The following is a 19,078-nucleotide window of genomic DNA, read 5'->3' on the forward strand; positions in this document are numbered from 1 at the left end:
TAAGACTTGCATGTCCTCCAAACAGCAGGTAGCCTAGCCAATAAGATGTTTGCCTGAGTTGTTTTCTATGAACTTGGAATCAGCTGCATCTAGTTCCAGTTGAACTGGTTAAGACAGGCTCGGACCACGGACCCTTCCACTGGGCATGCGCAAGCGTCCATATTCAGCGGCCTTTAAAAAGAGCAGAGCCTGGAGCTTAGTTACGCCTGCGCAGAAAGACAATCACCGCACCACTTTTCCGATCACCTTTCCCCATGCTCCCCACGCCTGAGCCTGCTCTGCTTCGTTGTTATGCCTGCATACACCCAGTCTCCTTGCCTTCAAGGAGGTGGATCTGAGATTTGTTCTGCGGTCTCCTCGCTTGGCTGACTCCTGAGTAAACCCTCACTTAGCTGCAAACCTTGATGTCTCGGTGTTTTCGCTCACTGTGCTCGAGCAGGAGGAACCTGGTTCGGTAACACCAAGGGGCGGATTTGCCTCCTCCAGGTAGGATGCCATATCAGGACATAGTGTTGGTGTTTGTGGCTAGGAGTTGGATGTTTAGCAACGGCAGTGGCTAAATCAGCTTTGTGGAGTGGGAACTTACACAGTTGGCCCTATGGGTATCTTTCATCCTTATCACCATGAGTCTTTGTGAACCTAACCGTGCCTGCTGTGGGGCAGACAATGACAGAGGCCAGCTGATCAAATCAGAATTACTGGTCAAGTAATTCTGTCACCTTTGTTGTTTAGTGCTCCTTCTGTGGTGGATACTTTGTTGGGGTTTAATAAGGAATACAGAGAACCTCACCCTCTGTGCTCACGTCAGTGGTGGTGTCACCATGCCTCTCCCCTGCACCCTTAGCCCTGATCTTTAGGATTTTCTCTTTCCAGGCCTGGCCCAATCAGCCAAGTTTTTTTTTTTTTTTTTTTGCGGTACGCGGGCCTCTCACTGTTGTGGCCTCTCCCGTTGCGGAGCACAGGCTCCGGACGCGCAGGCTCAGCGTTCACGTCTCACGGGCCCAGCCGCTCCGCGGCATGTGGGGTCTTCCTGGACCGGGGCACGAACCCGTGTCCCCTGCATCGGCAGGCGGACTCTCAACCACTGCGCCACCAGGGAAGCCCCAGCCCAGTCTTTTGTCACTGCCTGTGTCTTAAGTGATTTTCCGTTGGGCCCCAGCACAAAGTGGTAACTAAGCATACTGTCTGAAGCTTTGCTCAATAAGAGAACTCCCCCTACTGCTGACTTCAGTGGGGCACAAGTACAGCAGCAGAACATTTTAGCCTGCTTCCACCTACCGAGCCAACCTACCTCTGAGCAAAGCTTGCTACTTTCCTTCCTCTGTCATTTGCTGATAGAGACTGCACTCTACCCCCATGTGCCCCAGGTGAAAGGTAGAGACATGAGTGCAGCAGTGGTAAATGCCATGGAGATCTGGGCCACATGCTTTTGATGTGGTGTTGCAGGGTTCTTCCTTCGTTAGCTGTCCAACTTTCTTGATCCTAGAGACGCTGTATCCTATTAACTACATCCACACCTCTTTTCAATCAGGCTTTCTTGGCCTTTACTCCAACCTTGTCTCATTAATATAATGGTAACTCTACTTGCTTCTGCTGGTTAAATACTTCCACCTGGCCTCTGTTATAAGGGGAGAGGGAGCGTGCAATCCTCATTACTATCAGTGAGCTTAATTCTATGACAGTATTACCATTGTCCCTGTTACAAGGGACAGCAACCATTGAGGTTTACAGTAATGCGTGTGTTCCTCTAACTAGTGCATTCTCTACCATTTTGGTACATAGGGTACCCGTCAGGTCCTTGTGCAGAACATAGGTAGCTAGTGGATTTTCCAGCCTTACACAGCATAGCCACTCTAACATGCCTGCTTCTGAGCCTTTTGATCCTTTCAGCATCTACCACAGGCATTTCTATTTAACTTAGTGTGGACCATTACTTTCTCTATACTTCAGGAGTAGTATGTTAATATTGTTTCCTGAGATCCCTGCCGAAGTATTATATCCTGTAACTTAGGAGAATGCCCAGAGCTTCCCCAGGCATGTTGTGACTTGGCTTTGGTGGCTGGCCATCAGATGAAGTGTGAAAGGGTACACGTGTTGTCTTGAAAGCAGAGGCGTCTGCTATAGCTTTAGTAGTTCTACCCTGTAACAGTAAGGAGTGGGCCGCTTTGGCAGGTCCAGAGAGACTTCATTGGACTCCGGAGTCTCAAGGATTTTGACTGCAGCGAAACATCTGTCCTCAAGCCAGGTCTTAATACTCCATTTTTCCCAACCACATTTGGCATAGCAAATGTGGGTTATGTAGACGGGGCTAAGAGTTAACCTTCCCTGAACTTTGCTACTTATATTGAGTTACATTGAATTGCTGGTCCAATTCATTAGCTATCCTCTCTTCCCTGGAACTCTACTGCTCTTCATAATTAAGTTGTGGGTTTCTTCCTTAGCTTTACTGCCCTCTGGCTATAGGAGATGAGTCTTTTCGTGCTACCAAGGAGGACTTCTGCCTTGCACACTTACTTTTATTCAGTGATTAGTCACCTGCTTTTTAATGTCTTCCTCCAGTATGTAAATGGCACTCAGCAAGAATTATCAAGATAGGATTGTTCTTATAACTTGCTCTTCCAAGGGACTTAAGATATATATACTGGCAGGTATAATATTTGTTATATCTCAAAAATAAGACATTAACTATTGGCAAAATTTAACAGTTGCATTGCAACAGTCTGCAACCAATGGGGTCTTATTTTGCACCTGGTTGTCAGGTGGTCCAGCTCCAAAATTCTGTTTTAGAGCCTGCTTCCTTGGACCCCCTCCAGGTACCAATAGTTTTACGGTGGTTTGCCTGGAAAACAGATTATGAGGCAGAAATTTTTATGCTGAAAATTTATAAGGGACTACCTTCAGGGTCAACATCTGTGGAAGAGTAAAGGAAACAAGATTAAACAGGGAAGAACTCAACTGTGATGTAGACCAATAGGTCTCAGTCTCTCCTTTGGGAGCTCTAGGGATGGAACAATACTTGAGATTGCTCCATCTTGAGGCAAGGACACCAGCTGTTAATATCACAGTATCACCCAGGCCCTGGATGCACACTGACCTTTAGGAGGGAGATGTGACCTCAGATAAGTATATTCTTTTCAGCTGAGAACAACTACCTGAGACAGAATCAGCTAAGAGCCATCAGTAGCCAACACTCCCAGCAGCTGGGAGAAGGTGTGCTTAGGTTAGAAGGTTAGAAGGGGAATAGGGGAAGGGGAATCTAGGTGGCACATACTACGCTCCAGAAAATGTATTTTAAGTGAGATTGACATAAGATCTGTCTTAAATACTTTGTCAAATATTCCTAGTACATATTGCTAGTATTAGTATATAATGTCATCAACATGTGAATGCACCATTATATATAAATTTATGTATGTACAGATATAGTCATAAATTTACGTGGGTCTTATGTTTACATAGTTCCAGGCCATCTGAAAAATATAATTATCACAAATCATACTATTGTCATTAGTGTTTTATAAAAATCTGATTATGGTTCTTTTTAACATAATAAAAGCTGATACTGAAAATGGAGAAAAGGAAAAGAAGAAACTTAAAGACACGTTACATTATTTGTAGTTTTCAGTATGAGGAAAAGGCAGAAATAATTCATGGTAGCCAAAGGGTTTAAAGAGAATAGAATTTTACAAATACTTGAGAGAAAAGGGAGCAAAAGATGTAAGGAAGGAACATTAATAAATAAAGGCTGGTAAGTTAATGATGATTCTGAAGGTTCTGAGCTATTGAGATCACTTTAAAAAATTCATACTGGAAAGAAAGGAATGGGAAGCTTTGGATTATTTATCAATAATCAAGGAAAATTGATCTTGGAAAATTACTTCTTAAATGCTAAGAAAATATGGTGAATATCTCCTTTAGAGAAATGAGAGTTAAATAAAAATATTAATAACCGGTCTTAAGTTTCTCTCTCTCTTTCTCTCTCTCTGTTTTAAATAATTTGTAAAGTTATAGCCTCTACCTCTCACCTCCTCCTTATCTGGCTCTGGATTTTGATCCTAACGCTGTTTCAACAGTGATTTCCATTTCTCTGAGCTGGAGGATACACTCTTCTCTTCAGACAAGGGACTCCTTCTGGCTGGTAGCCAGCCCACTAGCTGACTCTCCCACTCCCAAAATGTGAGAGATCCTCTCTTTGGCCTGTGTTTGCCCAGCCCTGGCACTGCCTTCAGGCAGCAGTTACAGGCAAGCATAACACTAAGCTCTCTAGAATTATGACATGATACGTATGATATTAGGATATATATGTAAACAAAATAATCTCGATCTCGTCATTTTTTTTCTAGTAATCATATCTGTTTGCAAGAGCTCTACATTTTATAAAGTAAACACCATCTCTGTAAGAGTTCAGTCTATTTTCCACTCTGAATTTGAAATTAAATGAAACAAAACCTTGCCTGAGGAAAAGGTGAAGTAGTCATACTGTCTTCAACTAATAATCTCAGGTTCACAGAGTACGTTTTCTTTCAGCTCTCCCTCACATCTCTGGTAAGATGACCACTGCCTGCTGTATCATATTTTACTACTACCAGTGTTGAATCTCAATGAGATGTTTTACTATAAGATCTATTTTTAACATGCTTTTTAATTATAAAATGCAACAGAAAAAATGTTAATTCATGACCATTCATATTACTCACTCTCACCTGCCCCAGAAGTACCCAGTAGAGTTTTCCTTTGCCCGAGAGGTTCCTGGGCCATTTTTACACACATCACAATAAAGAGTGACAAGCAATGTCATGAAGCCAGAAAGGCCAATAGGCTTTACATTGGAAAGAACCGTGTGTCTGGTAAACGTTAGCTACAAGCCAAGTGAATGTATTAAGGCCAAACTTGTGTTTTTCTCCCCCAATTCAGATGTTGAAATCCTAACCCTGGTACCTCAGAATGTGACCATATTTGGAGATAGAGCCTTTAAGAAGGTCATTAATTAAAATGAGGTAATTAGGGTGGTCCCTAATCTAATATGACTGGTGTCCTTATACGAAAAGGCAAGATTAGGATACAGATGTCTCAGAAGGAAGACCATATGAAGGAATGTAGAAGACAACTATCTGTGAGCCAAGAAGAGAGGCTTCAGAAGAAAGCAACCCTGGCAACACATTGATATCAGACTTCCAGCCTCCAGAATTGTGAGAAGACACATTTTTGTCAAGCCACGCAGCTTGTGGTACTTTTTTATGGTAGCCCTTGCAAACGAATACAAAAGGAAAAATTCAAAATGCTCAAATAATTATTGCGTTCTGGAAGGTAGATTGGAGTATTTTAGAAGGAAGAATGCCTGAAACCTTAGGGCAAGCTACTTGCAGTTTCAAGTTTAGGACAGAGTTTAAGAATGAAGATTGTAAGGCAGTTTGACATTTATTATGTAGGTAACCTCTATCGGCCTTTTTTTGTTTTTTTTTTGAGAGAGACTGCAGCAAAATTTTAAATTATTTTTGTATATCGAATAAATGTTCTCTGGATTAGCAGAGATTAGAAAAGCTACCAAGTACTTGATTTTATATGTACGTGTTAACAATTATTAGCTACTTAGTACCTAGTATATTACCTCTAGTCATGATGAAAGTTCCTAGGCCAATAGATGAGAAATGACTTGTTCAAGTTGACCCAGAGATTCCAGAGCTGGAGTTTAACCTAGATTAATCTGATTGGAACAATCGAGTTCTTTCTAGCCTATGTTGTGCAGTTTAAGTGTGTTTGGGAAGCAGCTGCTCGTTGTAGTAGACGGTTGTTGCCTTGCCAGGATTCCCTTTACTGATCTGAGGTCACCCATCTCCCAGGTTCTGTGAGTGTGGGCTACTAACAGCTGAAGCTAAACCATTCTTCCTAGAATTCCCCTTAGAGTGTGGGAGATAGTTTGCTTCAGGGTAGGATGGCTCTGTGGACGTTCCTCTGCTTAGAACTCCCCGTAAGATTAGGCTGGGGCTGGATTTCATCTGCATGCACATGTTGTAGGCTTCTGCCCCTTTCCTGTCTTTCTCACCCCCTTAAATGTTTCACCTGAGAATAATATTTTAGTCACTGCCTCAAGAATCCCCATCCAGGGACTAAGCTTCTCGAGCATCTAAGACAAGGTTGTAGTAACTGGCTGAATAGTAATATGAATCAAGCTTATAGGTAAATATAATACAAAAAAAAAGAACCTAGCAGCTTTTTGACATGTAGTTAAATATACATCACATCACAGGGAAACAATAGTTGAAAACACATAATCTGGAAAAAATGCTTACTGCAATCTACAATATTATGAAGAAAATTAAAAGCATTTTTTAGCATAGACTGCAGTTTTTGCCAAAGTGCATTGGTTGATACATAAATTTTATAGTTCTTTGTGTCAGGACTAGTTTATTACAAGCATAGAATCGCAATTCAAATTTTCTTAGTCCAAATGAAAATTCATTGTCATTTGTGTCTGTGGAATTCAAGGGTCAAGTTTACTTTAGACATACGTGGACCTAGAGGTTTCAGTTACTTACTTTCTATATCTTTGGCTTTATTTGCTTTATTCTATACACATATAAAGCTACCTCTGTAAAGGTAACTTTTCTAATGCCTAGGCAAGATTGGAATTGGCCTTGCCTAGGTCATTTGCTAAGGGTGAAGTAATCACTGTGTCCCACAGTATGTGGTACTCTCATTGAACAACCTGGGTAGTGCATATACCACTGCAGTGGAAAGAGGCAGGTATTGACAGCACAACTGTGGCCACACAGAGAAAGAAATTCCTAGTGAAGCCCTGAAAAGGGGCATGTGAATGTATATTAGGTAGACAAAAATACTTTTATAATAGTCTACTAGTAATGCTATTAGCAGAACATGATAAAAGATAGATTCAATGTGTTAGGAAAATGCTGGGTTAATCAAATTGGAAAGCATTTGTTAAGGCAGGACTATTCAGTTCCTTCAAATACTAATGAAAACTTTGAATTTCCAAGATGGATATGCTATAGATTATTTTCCTAAATTTATGTGAACTTGGAACCTATTTTTAATGAAGTCTTTTATGGAATCCAGATATACTTGGGTCCAAAAACAGATGCCTCTACTTATTAGCTATATAACTTTGGAAAATCGGTTAAATTCTCTGGGCCTCAGTTTCTTCAGTTGTAAAACTGGAATAACTAAGTATACTTAACATGTATATTATGAGGATTAGAGAAAATGCATTACAAATGCTTGACTCTATAAAAGTAGTTTGTATTGGGCAAGGTAGTGTTAACTTGGAGACCCTTGAATACCTCCCAGGAGTGTTAAATTAACAAAAGAGTACTTTAATCTCATTTTAACAAGCTGAGAGGTGAATGAGGTATTTATGAGGATTAATTTATAAGTTGGGTATAGGTTGACTTGCATTTGGGGTGACAAAAGAGCCAGGGACCTGAAGGACAGTTGAGAGGTTATTGTAATCAATTGTGAATTGATAGGTATCTGAACCAAGGAAACATAAGGCAGTAATGTACAACTAATAAGAACAAAGCATAAAAATGATTAGAAGACTTTCAGAATGGCCCAATTCAGCAGCTTACCGTGAGAATTTTATTTTTCAAATAGTCTGTTTAATTGAATAATGATGGATGGGTGCTAAAAGATGTGCAAAGTGTCCTCTTTTTCCCAGGTTAATAAAACAATACACTGTGAAATACAATAAAATTTCAGAAGTTTAATCATCAGTAAAATCTTCCTTTATATACAATTACTCATTTTGTACAGTTCACATTTCTGCTAATAGAATGTGGTGTAAAATAGGGATTTTACTTTATTCGGTGATTTAAGAACAGTCTTATTTTAGAGTATGTACTCAGATAAAAACCCATATTCAGTCATCATATCTGAGACAATATTGTAAAATTAAGTAGCCTGTTTTCAAATATTTTAGAGCAATAACCATAAAAAACAGAAGAGTCTTCAAATACAGAAATGCATTTCTAGGATTAGTGGTAGAAATTAAGAAAAGAGAAATTGAATTTAATATCTGAAAAACCTTGTCATTTGTGATTTTAATAGGCTTTACAAGGATATAATTTTACCTATATTTGGATCATTAGTATTTATTATAAAAATAAACTAGAGGGCTTCCCTGGTGGCGCAGTGGTTGAGAGTCTGCCTGCCGATGCAGGGGACGCGGTTTCGTGCCCCGGTCCGGGAGGATCCCGCGTGCCGCGGAGCGGCTGGGCCCATGGGCCGTGGCCGCTGGGCCTGCACGTCCGGGGCCTGTGCTCCGCAATGGGAGGGGTCACAGCAGTGAGAGGCCCGCGTACCGCAAAAAAAAAAAAAAAAAAAAAAACACTAGAAACAAATTAACAAAATTCTTAAACTTGGGTATTTGACTTACTGTAAACTGTAATAGTAATTAAGTATTTTTCTTAAGCTCATTAATAAGGGAGGATAAAAAGAAAAAGCACCCTGAATTATAGAACACAACTGCTTACACAAGTAGTTTTTTTTTTAATTACTGCTCATAGGTAAGATATTGTTTGTTGCAAAAGAGGAAAAACAAAAGCTAGAACTACCTTAAACAATAAAAATGAATGCCAAGGAGTCAAAGGAAATATTGAAAATAAGTTTCAGAATGAGAAGAAACCTGGGAAGTTTTGTAGTTTGTGTAGCTACACTATTAATGTGACTCAGATTCAGCTTGATGTACCTAACTGTAGTGATGGTGGCTCTTGTGTGTGTGTGTGTGTGGAAGGTAACGAAATTGGCCCAACTTGGGTTAGGTGTCAACCTTAATCAGCTGTGGCAGGATTCAGGGTCCTGTCTTAGAAGGATCCATTGCCTTTCTCATAGAAAAACTGGTGTGCAGACCCCCAGTAGGACACCTGCTAAATCTAATAAATTAAATCAACTACAACTTGATCTTTAAACAAGATTAGCAGAGAAAATACATACATAAATTTGTTAGCCTTAAGAATATCCTTATCTTTCAATTCCTTTGTTTCTCTAGGTAAACTTAGAGCTGCCATCTTGGTGTAGCCAGCAGTGCATCGGTCTCACAACCTGAAGGTCTTGAGTTCTAGGTAAGCTTGTTAGATGAACTTTTTACCTAGGAATCACTTTGAGCAGTCCTTATTTGGAAAAAGAAACATGACATAGTACAATATTTTGTGCTAAAAACTTTTGTTTAGTTATTGCAATTATGACTTTTAAAACATTTTCAAGTGTAATCTTAATATCAAATCCCAATTTAAACAATAGACATGGGGTTGCTTTGATTGAATTAAGAGAAGATGCTATTGGCATTCCCACTTGCTTGGATTCTCTGCTTTCCCCTTACAGCAGTCCTTAAAGTTCCATTCCAGAGAGCCATATCACTGCAGAATACAATTTGAAAAAAATCACTAGTGTAGTAAAAAGAGAGCGTGCATAGGATTTTGAATCACAGGAACAGTTTTATAAAATGCTGACTCTAGCACATCCTAACTTGAAGATGGGCTAAATCACTTAAATTCTCCAAATCTTCATTTCTTCAGCTGAAAAGTGTAGAGAATACCTATGCCATCTAACTTACAGGTTTCACTTATTGAATAAGTCATCCACAGGAATGTCTACAATGCTATACACTGTTAATTGACATTGTAATTGGCATCTATTTCCCCACCTTCTGAGGAAAACATCCAAACTGCTAGTTCATTTAAGGGCATCTCTGGTCCCCATTGACCACATGCCCATCAGTTTCAACAGTTCCTTCTCCTTTACAATAATGATGTTGGCCTCCAAGGATATATTAATCAGTGACAATCTATATCCTAACAAAACATCAGCTATTCAATTATTTTGACATCATATAGCTTACTCTAAACGTGCTAGTGGCTGTTTATCTTCTTCTGTGGTCCTAGAAGAGGGAGAAGAATGAGCATGAACAGAGAGAAAGGCTCCTAAATCACTGATTTGACCCCATCCCAGGAGCTTGTGCCATCAAATGTGAATAGCAAACTCAGTCTTCCTCTAAGGCTCCTCTGAGGATTGTTCATGGAGGTACAGAAGGGTACACCCAGGGGAGAGGGAGACAAAAGCACCTTCTTGCTAATATTCACTTGAGAATGATTATAAACCATGAAATGAGTGACAGACTAAAACTGCTTCAGTTGAGGCATACATTTTCACTCTATTTTGGACGCTGGTACTCTGACAATGTATTTTAAGCTCAGCACTTGCTTTTTTTTAAAAAAATAAAATTCTTATTCAATTGTGTGAAAGGCACTCTTCTCAAGACCGAAGCTTTTCTGTAGTAATGTTGTCTGTTTAGATTTGAAGCCACTAGGGCCCTGGCACATACAGCTGGAACACTATTTTTAAAGATATATTGTGTCTGTTAATACAGAGGTCATGATGTAGATTTTTGCACTTAGAATCAGCATGAGAACGTGGGACTGTTCTTGCAGATCTTGGCTCCATCAGCAAATAAATTAAAATAAACTGGAGGCTTGAAATAGAAATAATCCTCCTTCCAAGTGTTTCATTTAGAGAATGACATCCTGTTTTCTTCAGAATATCATGGGTAATTCTGCATATGAATGAATTCTGGAACAGAAAAGGCCCAGCAAATGAAATACGCAAAGTAACTTTTAGAATTTCAGGATTCAGTAATAAAAATAAGTGATGATGCTTTTCCGTTCAAAGTGTGAAGGGAACAAGGAAACTGAGTTAGATAAAGTTTTAAAATTTTATAACAGTTTGTGATAGCATGGTAAGCTGAATTCTCCCTATAAGAGAATATAGTATATCTTTAGTACAATTTACCATTTATCTGATAAGGAAAATTTTGACACAGTTTGGCTATGAGCTATTGAAGTCAGACCAACGTTCCGATTATAGTCATAAGTAGAAAGGTATATTTCAAAAACAACTGGACCCAAGCATCATTTACCTGGAAATACTCTGATGAGGCTCCCAACTGAGCCTCGAGAGGCTTTAACTGAAGTCCAAGGTAACTACTGTCAAAGTCGTAGAACCCCATTGCTATTAAAAAAAAAAAAAAAGTACAGTGATATAATATATTAAAAAATAAACTTCAATTTATAATCTTACAGGTACATCTTCCATTATGTCACTGCTAAAACTGACCCAGCAGTTGCAGTAGTCTTGACCCTTGCCTAGTGCCCTTATGTTGGATTTTACTACTATTCTCCATTTGAAAGGAATTGGGACCTTAGCTGACTTCCTGTCTTGAGGATAAAAAAGATCAGTAGGATCTTTTTATATATTTTAATTGCCTAGAGTTTTTTCAGACTTAACATCCTTTCAGGAAGTAGTGAAAGCTTGCACTGGAAATGTCATGGCAGTTTTTGTATGAAGATGATAGTGATAAAAAATAATTATTTTGAACAAGTTGAATCTGTAAGATCCATGAGTTTATGTGAAATTTAGATTTCACATAAAAGATTGGTCAGATGCTTATTAGGTTTTTCCTTTCTCTTGAGTACAAACTATTTTCTAGTTTTTTTGATTCTAAGTGGAGTCATAAGACTGGTTGGTTGCCACCAATGAAATGTGAGCAGAAGTGACCCCTTACCACTTCTGGGGAAGGCAGTTAAGAATTGCTCCACAATCTGTTTCTTTCCCTGTTCTGTTGACTGGATGTGAATTTGAAGCCATATATTAGAAATGGCCAAGAGTCGGTCGTACTGGCTCTCTGAAATTCTGCATGCATTAGAACCTTTTCTTCCCACAGTTGGGGGGCCATTTTGTACTTTGGCACAAGTCAGCAGCCACCAGTTAACATTTATATTATCAGTCCTCCAAGATTTGAGGGTTGTTTATTACACAGCTAACATTACTTACCCTGACTAATAATACTCAGATAGAAAGAGGTAGTAGTAATTGTGATTACAGAAGGCAATTGTGATACAAAAAACATAGGATGTAGGCAAGAACCAGTAAAGACTGGGAACTGAGTATAACACTAGGTATTTCAGAAGTAATCATAACTGATTCAGGTAAGTAGTGGTCATATCAATTAGACAGGACAAATTATACTGGGGTTGAACAGTTAATTGCATTGGTTGTCACAGTGGTTGTGAGCAACTACAAAAAAGTTTAAATATTGTGATTAAATTGTTTCCTAGGTCAGATGTTTCAAAAAAAAGAATTGATAAGACACAAAAGTCCTCATCTCCTAGGAGACGAATTTTCTAAATGATACAATTAATTATCATAAAATACGAATGAGGCATGCATACAATTTTAATAGTGCTAGCAGAACAGGTCAACATACCGTGATATTAGGGCAGTGGATCTTGTAATGCAGGTAAAACAAAATTGGGAATGGATGATATCAATATATTTTGAGATTCAAACTAGGTTTCAAAAAGCAAAACTTATATCGTTGAACAAAAGCTAATAAATTTAACAAATACTTGTTATTGAACACTCACTGATCTTCAGACTTTGTTCTCCATGTTTGGGATATGGGTGCCTACATTGTACATTTCAATAAGTTTAACTATTAAAATAAATGTCAAGGCCGGACCTTCAAGATGGAGGAGGAATAAGACGGGCAGATCACATTCCTCCCCATGAATACATCAAAAATACATCTACATGTGGAACAACTCCTACAGAACACCTACTGACTGCTGGCAGGATACCTCAGACTTCCTAAAAGGCAAGAAAATCCCCATGTACCTGGGTAGGGCAAAAGAGAAAAAAAAACAGACAAAAGAATAGGGACAGGACCTGCACCTCTGTGGGGGAGCTGTGAAGGAGGAAAAGTTTCCACACACTAGGAAGCCCCTTCACTGGTGGAGACTTCGGGTGGCGGAGGGGGGGAGCTTCAGGGCCACGGAGAAGGGCGCAGCAACAGGGGTGCAGAGGGCAAAGCGGAGAGATTCCCGCACAGAGGATCAGTGCCGACCGGCACTCACCTGCCCAAGAGGCTTGTCCGCTCACCCGCCGGGACGGGCGGGGCTGGGAGCTGAGGCTCGGGCTTCGGAGGTCAGATCCCAGGGAGGGGACTGGGGTTGGCTGCGTGAACACAGCCTGAAGGGGGCTAGTGCGCAAAAGCTAGCCAGGAGGGAGCCTGGGAAAAAGTCTGGAACTCCCTAAGAGGCAAGAGACCATTGTTTTGGGTGCGTGAGGAGAGGGGATTCAGAGTACTGCCTAAACAAGCTCCAGAGACAGGTACGAGCTGCAGCTATCAGCGTGGACACCAGAGATAGGCATGAAAGGCTAAGGCTGCTGTTGCAGCCACCAAGAATTATGTGCGCAAGCACAGGTCACTATCCACACTCCCCCCCAGGAGCCTGTGTAGTACGCCACTGCCAGGGTCCCGTGATCTTGGGACAAGTTCCCTGGAAGAACACACGGTGTACCTCACTGTTGATGTCATGCTGGCCTCTGCTACCTACAGTAGCAAACCCAAAACAGTTAAAAAAAAAAAATGGTAATAGGAACATACATATCACACATTAAATGTAAATGGACTAAGTGCTCCAACCGAAGGACATAGACTGGCTGAATGGATACAAAAAGAAGACCCATATATATATATATGTATATATATCATGACTCTTTTATCCATTTATCTGTTGATGGACACTAAGGTTACTTCCATTTCTTGGGTATTGTAAATAATGCTGCGGTGAACATTGTGTTGCATGTATCTTTTCGAATTAGTGTTTTATTTTCTTCAGATATATACTCAGGAGTGGCATTGCTGGATTGTATGGTAGTTCTATTTTCATTTTTTTGAGGAAACTCCATACTGTTTTCCACAGTGGCTGTATCAGTTTACATTCCCATCAACAGTGTACAAGTGTTCACTTTTCTCCAGATCCTCACAAATATTTGTTATTTGTGGTCTTTTTGATGACAGACATTCTGACTGGTGTAAGGTGGTATCTCATTGTGGTTTTGATTTGCGTTTCTCTGATTAATGATGTTGAGCATTTTTTCATGTGCCTGTTGGTCATCTGTATGTTGTCTTTGGAAAAATGTCTATTCAGGTCTTCCATCCATTTTTTTAAATCGGGTTGTTTATTTTTTTGATGTTGAGTTGTATGAGCTGTTTATAGTTGTTGGTTATAACCAGCAACTGATCGGTCGTATCATTTGCAAATTTTTCTCCCATTCAGTAGGTTGTCTTTTCATTTTGTTGATGGTTTCCTTTGTGATGCAAAAGCTTTTAAGTTTAATTAGGTCCATTTGTTTATTTTTGTTCTTGTTTCCTTGGCCTTAGATCCAAAAAAATATGATTATGTCAAAGAGTGTTCTATGTTTTATTCTAAGGGTCTTACGGTTTCCAGTTTTACATTTAGGCATTTAATCCATTTTGAGTTTATTTTTATATATAGTATGAGAAAATGTTCTAATTTCATTTTTACATGTAGCTGTTCAATTTTCCCAGCACCACTTATTGAAAAGACTGTCTTTCCCTATGGTTTATTCTTGCATCCTTTGTCATACATTAATTGAACATAAATGGTGGATTTATTTCTGGGCGTTCTATACTGTTCCATTCACCTACATGCCTGTTTTTGTGCCATTACTGTACTGTTTTGATTATTGGGGCTTTCAAGTATAGTCTAAATTCAGGGGGCATGATACTTCCAGCTCTGTTTTTCTTTCTCAAGATGGTTTTTGCTATTAAGAATCTTATGCGGTTCCATACAAATTTTAGAATTACTTGTTCCAGTTCTATGAAAAATGCTATTGATATTTTGATAGGGATTTCATTGACTCTCTAGATTGCCTTGGGAAGTGTGATCATGTTAATAATATTCTTCCAGTCCATGAACATGGTATGTCATTCCATCTCTTTGTGTCATCTCATCTTCGATTTCTTTCATCAGTGTCTTATAGTTTTCTGAGTACAGGTCTTTTATCTCCATAGATTTATTCTTAGGTAATTTATTCTTTCTGATGAGATTATAAATGGGTTTTTTTTTCTTAATTTCACTTTCTGTTAGTTTATTATTGTATAGAAACACAACAGATTTCTGTATATTAATTTTGTAACATGCAACTTTACTAAATTCATTGATAAGTTCTAGTAGTAGTTTTTTGGTGGTGTCTTTAGGATTTTCTATGTATAGTATCATGTCATCTGCAAACAGTGATAGTTTTATTTCTTCCTTTCCAATTTGGATTCCTTTAATTTCTTTTTCTTATCTGATTGCTGTGGGTGGGACTTCCAATACTAAGTTGAATAAAAGTGATGAGAGTGGGCATCCTTGTCTTGTTCCCAATCTTAGAGGGAATGCTTTTAGCCTTTCACCCTTAAGTATGATGGTAACTGTGGGCTTATCATATAGGGCCTTTATTATTTTGAGGTATGTTCCCTCTATACTGGCTTTTTGGAGAGTTTTTATCATAAATGGATGTTGAATTTTGTCAGAAGCCTTATCTGCACATATTGAGATGATCATATGATTTTTATTCATTTTGTTAATGTGGTGTATCACATTGATTTGCGGATATTGAATCATCCTTGCATTACTGGGATAAATCCCACTTGATCATGGTGTATGATCCTTTTAACGTGTTGTGGATTTAGTTTGCTAATATTTTGTTGAGGATTTTTGCATCTGTGTTCATCAGTGATATTAGCCTGTGAATTTCTTTTTTGTGATACCTTTGTCTGGTTTTGGTATCAGGGTGATGTTGGCCTCATAGAATGAATTTGGAAGTGTTTCTAGCTTTACAGGTTTCTGGAATAGTTTGAAAAGGATAGGCTGTTACCCTTCTCTAAATTTGTTAGAATTCACCTGTGAAGAATATGTTAGAATTCACCTGTGAAGCCATCTTGTCCTGGACTGTTGTTTGTTGGGAGTTTTTAAGTTATGGATTCAATTTCATTCTTAGCAATTGGTCTGTTCTAATTTTCTGTCTCTTCCTGGTTCAGTCTTGGGAGATTGTACACTTCTATGAAATTTGTCCGTTTCTTCAAGGTTGTCCATTTTATTAGCCCATGGTTGTTCATAGCAATCTCTTATGATCCTTTGCATTTCTGTGGTGTCAGTTATAACTTTTCCTTTTTCATTTCTGATTTTATTGATTTGGGCCCCCTTTTTCTGTGATGAGTCTAGCTCAAGGTTTATCAGTTTTTTTTTTTTAATCTTTTCAAAGACCCAGCTCTTAGTTTCATTCATCTTTTCTAGCTTCTTTAGTCCCTATTTTATTTATTTCTGCTCTGATCTTTATGATTATTTTCTTCTACTACTTTTGGGTTTTGTTCTTTTTCTAGTTCCTTTAGGTGTAAGTTGGGTGGTTTATCTGAGACTTTTCTTGTTTCCTGTTGTAAGCTTGTATGGCTCCAAGTTTCCCTCTTAGAACTGCTTTTGCTGTATCCCATAGATTTTGGATTGTTGTGTTTTCATTTTAATTTGTCTCCAGGTGCTTTTTAATTTCTTCTTTGATTTCTTCAGTGATCCATTGATAAGTGACATATTTTTTTTAGCCTCCACGTGTTTGTGTTTTTTGCAGTTTTTTTCTTGTACTTGATTTCTACTCTCATAGCATTGTGATCGGAAAAGATGCTTGATATGATTTCAGCTTTCTTAAATTTAACAATGCTTGTTTTGTGGCCTAGCATGTAACAATCCTGGAGAATGTTCCATGTGCACTTGAAAAGAATGTGTATTCTGCTGCTTTTGGATGGAATGTTCCACATATATCCTTTAAGTCCATTTCATCTAATGCATCATTTAAGGCCAATGTTTCCTTATTGATTTTCTGTCTGAATGATCTGTCCATTGATGTAAGTGGGGTTTTAAAGTCCCCTACTATTATTGTGTTACTGTTGATATCTCCCTTTATGTCTGTTAATGTTTGCTTTGTGTATTTAGATACTTCTATCTTGGGTGCATTTACAATTGTTTATCTTCTTGGATTGATCCCTTGATCATTATGTAATGTCCTTCTTTGTCACTTGTTACAGTCTATGTTTTAAAGTCTATTTTGTCTGATATACATATTGCTTTTACTGTGATTTCCATTTGCATGAAATACCTTTTTCCATACCCTCACTTTCAGTCTTGGTCTTTCTTTAGATCTGAAGTGAGTCTCTTGTAGGCAGAATGTATATGGATTTTGCCTTTTTATCTATTCAGCCACTGTGTCTTTTGATTGGGGCATTTAGTCCACTTGCACTTAAAGTAATTATTAATAGGTATGTACTTATTGTTATTTTGTTAATTATTTTGAGGTTATTTTTGTAGTTCTTTTTTGATCTTCTTTTGTTCTCTTCCCTTGTTATTTAATGACTATCTTTAGTGTGATGTTTGGATTTCTTTTGTATGTGTATCTTTTATAGATTTTTGGTTTGTAGTTACCATGAAGTTTATATATAGCAATGTGTATGTGTGTGTGTTTATGATTTTAAGTTTGATATATGTGTGTGTATATACATATATATGATTATTTTAAGTTGCTGATCTCTTAATTTCAAATGTATTTTAAAAACCCTGCGTTTTTACTCCTTCACCCCCCATTTACTCTTTCTGACATTGTATTTCACATCTTTTGTGTATCTTTTAGCTACTTATTGCAGATACAGATGATTTTCCTACTTTTGTCTTTTAACCTTTCAACTAGCTTTGTATGTAGTTGATTTACTACCATTACTGTATTTTTGCCATTACCAGTGAGTTTTTTCCTTTCCTAATATTCATGTTTCTAGTTGTGGCTTTTTCTTTTTCACTTAGAGAAGTCCCCTTAACATATCTTGTAAAGCGGATTTGGTGGTGCTGAATCTTTTAGCTTTTGCTTGTCAGTAAATCTTTTGATCTCTCCATTAAATCTGAATGAAAGCCTTGCTGTGTAGAGTATTCTTTGTTGTAGGTTTTCCCTTTCATCACTTTAAATATATCATGCTGCTATCTTCTGTACTGCAGAGTTTCTGCTGAAAAGTCAGCTGATTGCCTTATGGGAGTTCCCTTATATGTAACTTATTGCTTTTCTATTGCTGCTTTTAATATTCTTTCTTTAGCTTTAATTTTTGCCATTCCAATTAAAATGTGTGTTTCTTGGTGTGGTCCTCTTTGGGTTGATCCTATTTGGGACTCATCTTGGACCTGGATGTTTGTTTCTTTTCCCAGGTTAGGGAAGTTTTCAGCTATCATGTGTTCAGATGTGTTCTCTGCCTCTTTCTCTTTCTTCTTCTGGATCCCCTATAAAGTGAGGTCTCTTAAACTGTCCCCATATCTTTTTATTCTTTATTCTTTTTTTCTGTTCAGCTTCTTTGATTTGCACCATTCTGTCTTCCAGCTCACTGATCCATTCCTCTGTATCATTTAATCTACTATTGATTTCTTCTAGTGTATTTTTCATTTCAGTTATTGTATTCCTCTCTGGTTGTTCTTTGTATTTTCTAACTCTTTGTTGAAAACTTCTGACTTCCTGTTCTTTGCATCCATTCTTCTCCCAAGTTCTTTGATCACCTATATGATCTTTATTTTGAGCTCTTTATTGGGTAGATTGCCTATCTCCATTTCACTTAATTTTTCTTCTAGGGTTGTATCTTGTTTCTTTACTGGAACATGTTCCTCTGTCACCTCATTTTTCCTAATTTGCTGCTTTTATTTCTGTGTATCTTGTAGGTTGGTTACGTTTCTTGACCTTGGAGAAATTGCCTTTTATAGAAGCCCTATGTGTCCCAGCAGCACACTCCCTTCTGGTCACGAGAGCTATATGCTCTAGTGGTGTCACTTTTGTGGGCTGGGTGGGTCTGTCTGTTGTTGTAGGCTGACTACTATGGGTTCTCTGGTAGGTGAGGCTGGCCCCTGTCCAGTTGGTTGCCAGGCCCTGCCTTGTGTGGAGGCTGGTGGCCAGTGTTTGGTAGGGCTGGGTCACAAGGCATATGGCTGTGGAAACCTGGGGGTTCCTGGGGCTAGAGCTGGCTCACTGGCAGGAAAAGCTGGGTTCTGGGGTGGGTGATTGGTGGGGGGGGGCAGTGTTCCCAGATCTAGTGTTGGCCTGGTCTTGTGTGGGGCTGGTTTTTGACATGACTGGCTTTGAATTCTGGGGTGTCCCAAAGCTTGTGTTGGCCCACTGGTTAGTGGGGTGGACCCCAGGTTGGCTG

The 19,078-nt window shown here is 38.7% G+C and overlaps 1 long non-coding RNA gene across 6 annotated transcripts in view; it reads left to right on the plus strand.

Annotated features, from left to right (window-relative positions):
- The first annotated feature begins 220 nt into the window (after positions 1-220).
- The window catches only part of LOC113618175 (uncharacterized), a 124,200-nt gene continuing 105,342 nt past the window's right edge, over positions 221-19,078 (plus strand). For 5 of the 6 annotated variants that reach the window (XR_003431914.1, XR_003431913.1, XR_003431910.1 and 2 more), the window contains exons 1-2: positions 221-486; positions 9,005-9,077. This is a non-coding gene — a long non-coding RNA (uncharacterized LOC113618175). The remainder of the gene's footprint in view (positions 487-9,004; positions 9,078-19,078) is intronic. The other variant, XR_003431909.1, reaches the window with a different exon arrangement.

The sequence above is a fragment of the Aethalodelphis obliquidens genome, unplaced genomic scaffold, assembly GCF_003676395.1.
Source record: "Aethalodelphis obliquidens isolate GAN/ISIS:26980383/991018 unplaced genomic scaffold, ASM367639v1 scaffold5, whole genome shotgun sequence".
Taxonomy (NCBI): Eukaryota; Metazoa; Chordata; class Mammalia; order Artiodactyla; family Delphinidae; genus Aethalodelphis; species Aethalodelphis obliquidens.